The 13,251-nt window shown below is 37.4% G+C and overlaps 1 protein-coding gene across 2 annotated transcripts in view; it reads left to right on the plus strand.

The window, feature by feature from the left end:
* The window catches only part of LOC139143489 (mesotocin receptor-like), a 111,347-nt gene that overhangs the window by 21,255 nt on the left and 76,841 nt on the right, over positions 1–13,251 (plus strand). The window contains exon 1 of one of the 2 annotated variants that reach the window (XM_070713848.1): positions 10,885–11,000. The exons of the other annotated variant lie outside the window; for it this stretch is intronic. The gene's annotated coding sequence lies outside the window, so the exon portion shown is untranslated. Of the gene's footprint in view, positions 1–10,884; positions 11,001–13,251 lie in introns of those variants that run through there. 2 annotated transcript variants of the gene reach the window in all.

Genomic DNA, 13,251 nt, shown 5'->3' on the forward strand with positions numbered 1-13,251 from the left:
AGTCTGCCCCTGTGTCCCTGACATCAGGCATACAATTTAATTTGATATAAAGGTCTAAAGCGGGCCAAGGCGATGCAGTAAAGAACAAGCGATGTTTTCTTTTTAGTAAAGAGAACGCTTCGACACCTTTAATTCCAGACGATGACAGCAAAATCATGTCTTACCGCACGACGTTAATGAGGAGAAAGACTGTCTGCTTGTCTTTTTCCCGTCGTCTTGAATTAGCTGTCATGCGATACAAGGGAACAATTTCCTCTTCGGAAATAGACTTGTTTGTGTTCTATCTTTATATGTCACGATAAATTTAACTACGCGTGATAAAGCATATAGGTTGCAAATTAATGGGATTTTTTGGACAGGGTTGAAATCCTTTCATATGGCAAACGTTATCTACTTCGTGCCGCAGACCGAAAGATAACTATTTATGTCGATGTGTTGATGAAAACACTGTGACGCCATACAGAAAGGATTCAGTTTACAAGAGCCGTAACTTTTGATTAGGCGATAGTTCATAATTGAGCTTAGCTCACATGCCATGTACCTATTAAATTTCGTTACGACCGAAAAATACATTTTCAATACAGCGGGTGATCTGGAAAGCAAATGACATTTCGCAACAGGGTTCGCTTTCTACGACTTTAGGGGAAACGTTACCGAGATAGAAATAATTTGGTCGCAAACGTCTTCGACGCGTTGTGTAGAAGGAACATTTGATGTTATACAGCCTGAAATCACAGTCAACGTACGAATCACACCATTGAAGAGTGAGATATTTTTGCCGCCTGCAACATTTTGACGGAAATGTTAAGATAGCCATTTTCTAGAGCCCACTAGTTCCAGTTACGCTGTTTCGTCTTCTCTGGTGATGTGGACACACGCGGATTGAAAGATTGCACAGAATTGGCAAGGACAGCTGTATTAGCTATAATAATTTTTTTTAGGTAACCGTAGACGCCTTTCGCATTTTCACGATCTATGATAGAAGTCAGTACGTTGTTCTGGATGAGATTCTCCGAAGCTATGGCTTTTTCATGTTGAAATGTCACTGCAATTGTGACCTAGCCTCATAAATGTGCTACGGCCTGTCCAAGTGAAGATGCTCCGCTGCTTATGGTGGAACGACCATGGATCAAAGAAAGGTAAGATTGTGCGCCTAATTAAGGAATATCCTTCACGGTACATTAAAGAAAGGTGTTATTGTACCTTTTATCCTGTTAATGTACAAGTACCATAGGCATGAATAATTCACTTGAAATGTATTACCTCTTCTCCGAAGTGTGCGTTTAACGATGTTTTCGTTAAAATCGTCAAATCGAAGTAACGCTCAGCCACACTATAACGGTCTGTTCATTGAATGTTCGTCAAATTTCAAATGACGTAGACGGGAAAAATACGTGAATGTTTGCAGAATTCATTCCATCCATGCAATCAATAATCCCCACTCCAACCTTTCAGACTGTTTACGCAGTGTCACCAGGTAAAATTTCTATGAGAAACTTAGCACCGTAACAAACCAGGCTAACTGATGATACTGATAGAACAACATTTGTCGTAATGGTAAATTTTCAATCGCAGAATAAGCAAACACCGCGTGTTCTTTAGGTGCGATGCAAATTTTGCAAGATCAAAGCTTTCAATTTTGATATCAAAAACTTGGTGATTTCTAAACACTATTAACTCTCTCCACTTTTCCAGTAATATATCATTAGCCACGACTTATGTAGCGTATACTTTTCAAGATAAACACGTGAGATACTGTAGAACCTGTAACTCTTGTGAAGACTTTCGAGTAAGACACATTTTATTACCACAAGGTTTTATTCAGAAAGCAGATAAGATCATTTGGAGATATAATATTATATATGACACAACTGTTTCTCAAATATTGAGTACCATTATTCTTTGCGTTAATATACAATAATAACGTCGAGTTACACAAAATTGTCACCTTGGGGCAATCTTGACGGATGTAGCGTGCGGGCGAGGTACACGTACCAATTTCGGTAACCACAATGCAGTGGTTCGAGACGACCCTATTGTTATTGCATTTTATATTTATTTATCGGACGTATCAATTATCTATTTGCCTGCGGCTGCAATGATGCCCATTATTGGAACCGTTGTGATGTCATAAACATAAAATTACTGTTGTTCCCAAATTAATGTCAACATCATCGCGTGTACTGTTGAAATTTAGCAGTTAGATAAAGAAGAGAAAATAACATTCAAACAGTAGAAATGACCTAATGAAGCCACCTCAATATTCGCAGCAACATGTATACCTTACATACCAAAAAACATCTTTCAAAAACCTCAAATATTTTAGTCAGTAGAAACACGAGCGTTAAAAATGAAACGAATTGAAAGCAAACTAAGGACAGACAGATACACAATCTTAAGAACCAGATTCACGGTTTTGAGGGAAAGGGCCCTGGTTAGCAATTGGAAAAGCCTTATAATACCTATGCTGATGATAAGTCAGTTCTTTGCCACTTTAACCTTCGTAACGAAGGACTATATTTAATTCAATGGTGTTTAGCAGTGTAGCATAGATAGTTTAAAAGAGAAGTAACAACCTCGATCGACGAATATTATTTGTTTATTTGAGCGGCGAATGTTTTCATAAAACGTTACATGATAAAGTACGTTGACTAAACCGACAGGAATTATACTATGAATCACTTTAAAAATATGAGGTTTGTAATAGTTGACCAGAAATGGCGAATCATGATCTCATAATCGCTTTCCACAGCGAACAGTATTGATTCCTTGTTGATATCATTTTAAATAACATTGCTTTACATAGTATGCATTAAACGCTCCAAAGAAGAGAATTTTTCATCTGAACCAAAAGTGCTGCCTAAATAGACATTTGTGTATAGGAAAAATCTATTATTCAGTTTTGTATGACTGTGTATTCCATAAAATTAAAACAAGCAATCCAGACAAATCAGGTGGCAAGACTGTTGCTTGCTTAAACTATCATGTGGAATATTTTGAACAAAAATAGGTGTTTAGACAGAATATATTTACATGTTGGTTTGAATTACATCCATCGATATGAATATAGCGCAAAATGTTAAATTTACCTGTTCTGGTTTCCGTTTGATTTTATGGCTACGGCCATGAAGCGCTCTGTTTTGCTGTGAAATGAATTTCAACGACTAGAATTCGGTAAAATCTATAAGAACGTCAAAAATATTTTGCTGTGATCGCTTACTGCCGATGATAGCTGTATTTTGATTGGATGGAATCAGTGCCAACATTCTGGATGTTCACGAAAATAGAAAACAGCGAGTAGGTTACAGTCTTCGTTGACTGTTATTTGACTAAAATATTTCGCAATATTTCACAATATTTTACAAAAATAATGGAGAAGTCTCGTGCAAAGATGAACAAACAGGTCTTGGTTCACATATTATGGTGTATATTGTGGGCACGTGATTTGTGATATCAATTAAATTACAAATATAACATCAATAACTCATATTTGTCGACACGATGAAACGTTGAACACATTTGATTTAAACCGAATGTGTAAAAATGCGGCATAAGTATATATCTTCAATTTTTGTTACAAGACAGCGACTAAAGATAAGCACTGACGTCAAAATAGCTATAATAGCAGGATTCGACAATGATAAAAATGTATCAATTGAAATTACTTACTGCATCACTTCCCAAGTGAAATGCAAAACATGAAAATTTTACGTGGTTTTGATAGGATTAGGATAATCCTTCAATCCGATGCAGTGGAATTGCCTTTGCCTTCATGCATGAACGTTTTATTGAACCTTAGTCATAAGGTGTTTGTGGCAAAATATGAAGTACCTTAGCACTGACGGTGATGGCGCCCTTTATTTTTCCGAGATTTTGCAAACGCTGAAATATGAATAAAACGTTTTTACTAGTCTGCACACAAGGTTTCGGAAGTATGACAGTATGACGTTGAAAATGTCTAAGCATAAGTTTGACCATAAATATTAATGAGGGAAGCCGTATTGAACATGTCCAACGGTTTCATCGAAGTATGGCGTCGACATTGTGAAGTTTCAGAGCTAGATATGATTTTGAGAGATTTTATCTCCCTAGCTAAAGGTCAGTATGTGAAAGTCTAGGTCTTGTCTAGGTATGTCATGGTTACACATTCGGAGATTTGTATGCCGTTATATGAGGGCTGTGGTGACGAACTTGCATTGAACGTGAACTGCAATGGAAACTAAAAAATGTGTTGAAATGGAAAATATACGCCGTTGCGTGTGTGTTAAACTTGTTCGATGTGTTTGTTTGCAGCGAATTTGACGGTAAGTGTTATCATTTTCGGTATTACCATTGAACAGGCAATTTTGAAACCTAGAGGGCTAATTATAATGAAACAGAGAATATATGTATAAAAAATTTATTTTTATTTCAGACAAATGGGAGTCACATGGATAAATAAATCTAATTATTTCCTGGATAAAGATAAATGCATTATGTACTTATCTTTTTCCAGGAAATATATAACTACATTAGGGAATAATAAATTCCATTGTGCCACTCTAGCAGTGGATAGATCTACAATCTTACATGTGCATAGAAGTTTTAATATGGTTGTGCAAGTGCTGAACTGTTGTTATACTTGTGACCCTAGTGTTAGTTTCCTTGTTTATGATCTTGGATAGCAGTCACATTCAAGGCATAGGAGGATACAGTGTATTTAATGGCAGCCTCTCTCACGGATTCGTGAATTTCATGTTGGTGCTGTTTTACGACAACCTGTGAATTGCGTGAGTCGAATTGAGACATCTTACTAGAGAGCAACATCTATGCTGTTTCTAATTAAAGTGCAAGACGCTCTCCTTGAGTTCATACAGTAATCTCACTACCATAGCACCAAGACAGCAGTTCAATGTCGTTAGGTTTGTGACTAGTGCCGCACACTGCTAAATGTACTTCATTTGAAAAACTACCTTTGATATTCATGGTTCTCCTTCATTTATCGAGAAGGATTATGAAGGACGATTTGCAATCTTTCAGTTCAACAGAATGTCAAATACATTTACTTTTGACTTTTTGTCTTGTATTTCAACTTCACTCAAAACCAACACATGCCTCTCTACTAACAGAATTAAAAAAGGATAATTCCGATCCTTTTACTCATCGTCTTTACAAAAAAACGGTTGCGCGCCCATATTTCTTCAATTGCTACCACGTTAACCATACTTTACCTCGTCGATCAGTAGCAAGAAACATTAACATGACGCACATTTATTGTTCAATAATACTGCAACCTTAGTTAATCATTAAAAAGCCAAATATGAAAAGTATATTGCAAGAATCAAATCATGATTATTAAAGGATTATGAAATGCAGGTGTCGATGAATGATGCATTATCATTATTTGATAATAACCTGAGAGCAACGTTAATAGCCTAATCAAGCAATAAAAATGTGTTTCACTTTTGATTGTAATGGGTTAAGGTTCAAATTAAGTGTATTAGTAAGTTGCACCTTGCCTACAAACCAAACTTTCCGCATATCAAAAATGTACAAACAAGTGGTTCAGTACTTCCTGTTAAAAAAACTTGCACACAATAATGGGATATCGCAATGAAGAAAACGTTTTATCGTTTCTCTTTCTGTTGCCTTGACTTAAATTCTCAATAAAATTTCCGTTGTTAATCTTATGTGAACGCATCGCAGAATGGAAATCCATATTGCCAGTCATGAACCACATTTGACATGACAGTTTTTCTTTTTAAAAAAACGCCCCCTAGCGACAAATGAAAAAGTCATGTCTACAGAAGACAAACGTTCAGAGGGATATATAGATACGTCAAAACAAACTCCACTTGTTCAATTTATTTGCTCTTTGAAGGCCACGAAGCAGATGTTTCACCGAGTATCTACTCAATCATCTTTCATCAGTGACAATAAAAACTCACTACCTTTTATTAAAAGCAAGACTGAATGGAAAATACAAGATGCACATGTATGTGACTAATAGTCCATGTATCGATTTATACAACAGAAAAACAGGCCGTAGACTGCTAGGTCCTATAAAAATACATTGAAATCGCTATGTAACTTGAAGAAGTCCTACAAGAGGTCTTCCTGTTGTGTTATGTTTCAGGAAACATAGGTTTCGAATTGGTAAGACGATGTAAGAAACATAAGATACAATCTTGTTACTGTTCGTTTAAGTAACATTATGTCGGCTACACGCAGCTATTATATATCATCAACCTGCACAATTGGAATCCATAAATTGCTCTCAAAAGACCTTGAGCGATCTCTGTGAGCAGGTGAAATTTATTTGGTTGCAGTGCAACTGAAAACTTCGGGGTTTAAATTGAGAAAATTGCTGTCACAGTAATACATCGCTGTTTTCTTCATTATCGGCACAATCGCCACAAGTAATGACGATATCCTCAACCTGGCATCGAAATTGAATAGTCAAATGTTGAGAAATGTATATCTTGTAACTATCAAATTCAACACTCCAGTGCCTTGATATTTGGCGCGATAACAGTAATATAGGTAATATAGTAATGCAAATGTGGTAACATGTTACACGTGCATCTACTTTCCAAATTTTGTAAAATAGCATCTGGAGAAAATTCGATCATTATTACTTCCTTTCAGCTGCCTGGAGTTATGACCCTTTTCAACAAGAGTAACCCCTCTATATGCACATATAGTCACATAAGCGTTACTTGCAGACTAACCTGTCCGAAGAAGACGTAGCTGTAAGGCAGTAAAGAAAGCTGTTAGTCTTAAGAGTCATGAAAATATTAATGCGATAACAACTATATCATAAATTTGGTGATATCACCAATTTATTACCATCCAAAAACGAATTTCGAAAGACTTGACTGATGTCACAGCAAAACTTGCTAAGATTGATCACTAATTCTGAAAAGGAAAAAGTGACAGAGATGTAGTGAATTCTGAGTCATAGTGGCATAGCTTACAAAAATATACGTGACAAGAGTATTTCGACCATCATGTGGCGTCCTTGTTGTCATTGATTTTCGTGTAGGGAGGGAGGGCGGATGGGAGAGAACGTGCAGGGAGGGCGGATGGGAGGAAAGGAACGATTGGTGGTGTTGGTAGGTGGTTAAGTAAATATATAAATTGAGAGGCAGATCGATCGATAGATAAATAGAGAGATAGATAGATTGATATCGAATGATAGATAAATGGATGAAAGATAGATAGATAGATAGATAGATAGATAGATAGATAGATAGATAGATAGATAGATAGATAGATAGATAGATAGATAGATAGATTGATATAGCCGGACAGACAGACAGACATACAGACAGACAGACAGACAGACAGAAAGAAAGAGGAGTAGGTAGGTCGGTAGGTAGACACAAACAAACAGACAGACAGAGACAGACAGGCAGACGGACAGGCAGACAGGTAGGTAGGTAGGTAGGTAGGTAGGTAGGTAGGTAGGTAGGTAGGTAGGTAGGTAGGTAGGTAGGAAGGTAGGTAGGAAGGTAGGTGGGTACATACATATGTATGCTACCTGTAAGTTTTAATAGTCACCAATCGGCTAGCTTGTGTGTTTTTTTCAATTCTTGAATTTTAACAATGCTTTCCACTACCAATTAGCCTAACATACGATTTATATTTAAGGAAGTATGCGCCTCGAAAGTACACAGAAACACTCACTTTCCTTTACAAAGAAAATGTATGATAAAGTTTCGGACAATGGCTAAGTGCGTCACAACATGTATAAAGAGTAAAGCCCAGCTGGACCTGTCACGAGTACTGTTCAATTTACGGTGACTTGCATTTTACAAATCACATCCTTCGAATGAAGTAGCTATTTGCCAGGACTTTGCGTTTAGGAGCTAATGTAATAAAGGTTGTTGGTAATTCAATAATGTAGACGGAATGTGGATGATTGAGCTCGGGTTTATTAATATCTTGGATTGCGTACTAGCGAGTAAACATTGGATGTATATTCGTCAATTTGTGCCTAATGAATTTTAATTTTGTGTGATAGATACGAATTGTAAAATGTTGTAATGAATCTATCAACCGAACAGTGATCATTTCTTGGTCTGTCGTACACCTGGATGTGTCGTAGGTACTAGTATTTTATGGTATTGTCTCACACTTCTGCAGTGAAAAAAATGGCATTTATTCCTCTTGGATGTTTACGTAGAGCCAGCAAAATAATACAAGTAAAATAACTGAACTGTAGGAGCTTTAGCTCAAAAAAGATCAATAAATAATATGTCAACAGCGTTATTTGATCAGGTAACTCTGAAGTATTGTAAGACAAACTTTACCACTGCTTTCGGAATGTGATACCTGCGAGAAAACCTGTTGGAACGGCTTGAATATATAAATGTATCAAGGTATAGTGTACCCCATCGTTGTCTGGTCACCCAGTAACTAGAAATTTCCCCTAACGTCGAAGTATTGGTGACTCTTAGCTAACTAGTCTCAATGTAAAATTTCAAAAATGCTATGAAACAACTTGATTTTTATCATTTTCACAACGAAAGCATCGTTTCCTATTTCTTGACAGAATAAGCTTGTTTCGATTGGGATATTATTTAAGCATGGGTATTACACATTCAATACGGGGCATAAATGACAGACAATGTAGGACAAAGTAGCCATTCGAAACGAGTATAATTGCCGGCATGTGATCTGATTTTCGTGACAGACGCTATACGATGAAATGCACGGACAAAAAAAGCGAAGTCGTGACGAGATAATGGCAAGGACGGTGCCTACGTAGGCAAGGACTCCTGTTAGAGCTCGTTTTAAATGTACTAGGACCAAAATGGATGTCCTATGTCACAAACTGATCACGGTCCTAGGCAATAAACAGCGGGAGATACATTTGGTAGTCTGCTCTGAAAGCAAATGGCCAGAAGCGATCGCAGTGGCGAGTTGCATATGGCAGCTTCTTTGCATTGTTATGTGCTAGACTCACGCTCATCTTTGTGCGTCTGTCGCAACGTCATGTAGTTCTAATGAGAACACTCGACCAGGTCACCATTGAGTTTCAGTATCTGGACTTTAATTGCAGGCTGAACTCTTCAACCGCTTCCTGCCATTTCAAATATATTCTAAGATCTGAGTTTAGTGGAAAAGTCAGCAAAGGTTTACCGGAAAATACATCCGTTGCTTTTTCATCTACGCTGGTGCTGACATCCGGAATACAACTATTGGGTAATTCTTGTTTCTTCGCACCAGCTTAGAATATCCTTCATTTCTCCGAAGGCTAATATTTAATGATTTCGTTAATAAAAAACAAATATTAAGCAAAATAGTTTCGAAAACACTAAATTACAACAATTAAGCTCCAGTACTTGCGGTTTGTTTGCCTGAAACTATATGATTTCCCTTTCGCCCGGTGGCTCTGTCCTTTCCATAACTAAGTAACATCAATTCCAAGTTTTGGCGTGTGCCAACATATGATACCCTTACGGGGCAAATTATCTGCCAACAGTTGAGATGTCCTTTTCATTTCACTTCGTCCTCATAAAGATGTAATTGAGAGAGTAATACATTAAGCATGTTTGGAGATAATTTTCAGCCAGTTGTCTTCCTCAAAAGACCTTTCTGCTCAACGTACCTCTCGAGTTATTATCCTAACATGTAATTGCAATAGCTTTGTAGGAGCTTCCGAATTAGTTTTATATTAATTCCTGTTCTGTCGATTGCACTTCAATTATCCCGTACTCCGAGCTTTGTGTGAATCGATAAGCACTAGGGACGTTATACGAGACTTTAATATGTAATTAGTAACTTTTGATTGCGCATGATTTAGACAGACGCGCAGTAGAATGTTAACTACAAAGCGTCATCACATTTAATGCGAGGACTGGAGAGGATACACAAGTTTCCGTTGTGAAACGTGGGATTACTGATGAAGTGAAAGTGACGTCGTTTTGTAATTTATACGATATATAACACTTTTCCAGATCATAGACACTGGTCTAATTATTATAAATGTGCTCTGCCGTAATTTTTATTTTTTTCATTTCGAAAAATTGTCAATTTCGAACATTCCGGCAATCGTGACGAACAGGGCGCCAATTTCAACAGCAGAGACATTTTATTAAATACATACTAGTACTATCGTCTCGACATATCATATCGTCGCAAAGTTTTGTTGTGTTCATGCGATTAGTATATTGAATAATTCACGGATTATGATACGCCAACAATAAGTGAAATCGCCCACATTGACAATGTACCCAAGGCGAGGATAAATGTGAAACATTCAGTCTCCTAACTGTAGAGTAGTCGTTGTAAAAACGTCTACCGTGATCGCGGGTTTCAGGCTATTTACACCATGCAATCCTTACGATACGATGAACATTTCTGTAAGTGATTTGTCGCTTCCGAGTTGAACTTTTATTTAGAAAGGTGTTATCCTTACGAAGTGTATCAATTACAAGACAGAAAATGGAATAGCCCATTCCTAATTATGTCGAGGGAGTGAATGATTTTGGAAAACGCGGCTGTGTAATTGAAGTAAACTATGGTTTCCCTGGAAATTAGTTTATAGGTTTGAAGGTTTTCGCCAAAAACAAATAGTTTAACCCAAATATCTTAATGATGGTGTTGAAGTATTGTTGAAGATACCTTGTGACGTTAGATTTTGTACCAATGAAGCCATCTTTTGTATGGTAAATCACGATCAACCTTGCAATTCAATGTTGTATTTTGTCGGACGAAAACGGAATGGTCACTGTAAAATCAAAATACCGTCACTGTTGACAAATAATTCTCAAGCAAGGGTAGCCTCGAAGCCGACCCTGTGTACCGATGCTGTGCCACCCGTCGGTGAAAGTGGTTAGGCCGTCATTGAAACGCTAACATATGTTTGGATCTCTAGACGTCAGATTCTGAATTAGTTCGACGGGTGTTCCGTTCGCTCCATTTTTGTATTTCGACTGAAAGGGGAGCAAAGACTCAACGAGGCAGGCTGAGCCGATTGCTATTGTTACCAATCATTGCTCCATCAGTCACCTGTAAGTATATTATGACGTAAGAGTGCTTTGAGAGAGAGCGTTGGAAATGTTTCTTGGTAAATATTTTGTAATTGATACAAATACAATGAGATGTGTACTATCAATGTCAAATGCAAATGCACGATCTCTATAAGAACTAGCAATCTTGGTTTCGGAAGGCGAAAGCGAGGTTGTAACAATTTTCTCGTAGGAAGCATAACTGCTAATGTACATACTGGTTATATCTTAGTAGTGTTGTAAAATTTCGTATGTATCTGCTTACGTCAATGGTCCAAGTGCATCAATGGTGTAGCTACGTTACTGATAGCAATGTTCGTCCGATTCGGTTTTGTGTAACCCATGGATGTTTACAGTTCAGATTCAATTTGTATCCATGCTGTCAGCATATGACTAAATTAATTTGCGCACCATATTGGAAGCATAGCTGTAACCTAGACGATCACGCGTAGCTAAGTTGTCCATCTTTTAACAACCGTGACGCATATGAGCAGAGACACAGTTTTGAAATTATACGCTAACAGTTTGCAATGCTGTTGGTAAAAGGGTGTTTAAACTCATTTTGATGTATACAGGCGCGTTTTTTTCCTAATTAGTTTGCTTATTTTGGGAAGCTTATTTTAACGGAGACTCAGGGTCGGTAGAAGATCAGCATTGCTAAAATCGGAACGTGGATGTCATTTTTTGAAAAATTGAGAGGCTTAAAATGTTATAACAACATCAACAACATCAATTTCAGCGAATCAGATCAGTTGTTTTAGAGTTAGTTCTGGGATTTGCAGGATAACAAGTCATGGTTAGAATTCTTACATAACGGAATCAGATACAATAACGTCTCTCTCCACAGTCACAAAAATGTTCGCATCGGACGTCAAAACACTACGAGTTTAACTCCCACGAGGTATTTCTAATTCAGAGCTACCCTCGCAGTCCCTGAATACTCAGTACTTTGCACTTTAGCGGCGTGAAAGCTAAGCCGATGAACGCGAGGAAGACACCTCACGTTATGCTGCGAGGCGAACCAAAGGCATCGTGATGGCTTTTTCCCGTGGCTATTTCAACCAATCGATTATCTTACAGGAATGATTATCAAGACCTGTGAGCAATGCAACACCTATGAAAAGCTGCCTTGCGTTACTCATCGCCCATTATTACATACACCCTACTTCAGTACGATTGTGTACGCTACAGAATTTCCGTATCACCTTTTCTCAAGAAAAGGATACTTTTGTAAATTTTACGCATGTCGCACGCAATACGTCATTTGCTTCAAACAAACTTCAAAACGTTGTCGAAAACCAACAATCTGTCAGATGGGCTAATGCAAGACGAAAATGCCCGTCAAAATTAACGCATGCCTCCACTTCAAACATGCAAATTTAGGTGCACGTGTTCCGTCATCCCTTAGCTACTAGCCTGATTAGCAACAGGTTTATCGTTCGTGATATGCCAACTGGAAATTTCTTTTTATGATGCTATTATTAGTGATAGCTATCCATGTCATCGAACATAAAGGGATGTTTAAGGGTCAACACAGAGGTTTTTTCACCAATTCAATACACTAGTACCTCTGACGCCTCGTTAAAATCTGAACTCTATCTTCTCAAAGGGAAGTTTGAATAAACACTGTCGTATCCGTTTGATATTTTGCGTGCTGTCGGAAGATATATGTTTTGCATGAATCCTGTTACCATAGAGATCCTTTGGATTATCTTGTGTAAAACTTCAGTTCAAATAAAATATATACTAGGTTTCTAACGTTTAGAAAGTACTTGACGTGCAGATGAATGCGGATCAAGATATTCCGCCAGAAAACAAAATGCCTATAAAATGGTTAATGTGATTATTTCGCGCCGTAGAAATGGTTATAGTACTAAGATGACGTTGAAGGAAAAAGAGAACGCCAACTTGTTAAATCTGCGTAGGCGTGAAATACAATTGAGAAAACGATCCGCTTAAAAAAATTATATTCTACGCGTATGTCACCTGTGATTCGAGTGCATAAGGTGTCGACTGTAAATCTTCAATTCGGCATAGTGCCATTGAGTTATTTCCCTTCATGTCCCCTTTAGGAATGTTGTTCCATAGCTAAAGAAATTATAAAAAATAGACTGACCTTAGCATCTTTCATTCTTTTTATATCACATATTTCTTAAGGGGTAATAAAAGAAATGTAAACAAATAAGCATATCCACTACTTTCGTTTCTATGAAAATCGGTAAAACTCCCTGATTTATATTAGAATTCCGATTAT

The sequence above is a fragment of the Ptychodera flava genome, chromosome 11 (assembly GCF_041260155.1).
Source record: "Ptychodera flava strain L36383 chromosome 11, AS_Pfla_20210202, whole genome shotgun sequence".
Classification (NCBI taxonomy): Eukaryota; Metazoa; Hemichordata; class Enteropneusta; family Ptychoderidae; genus Ptychodera; species Ptychodera flava.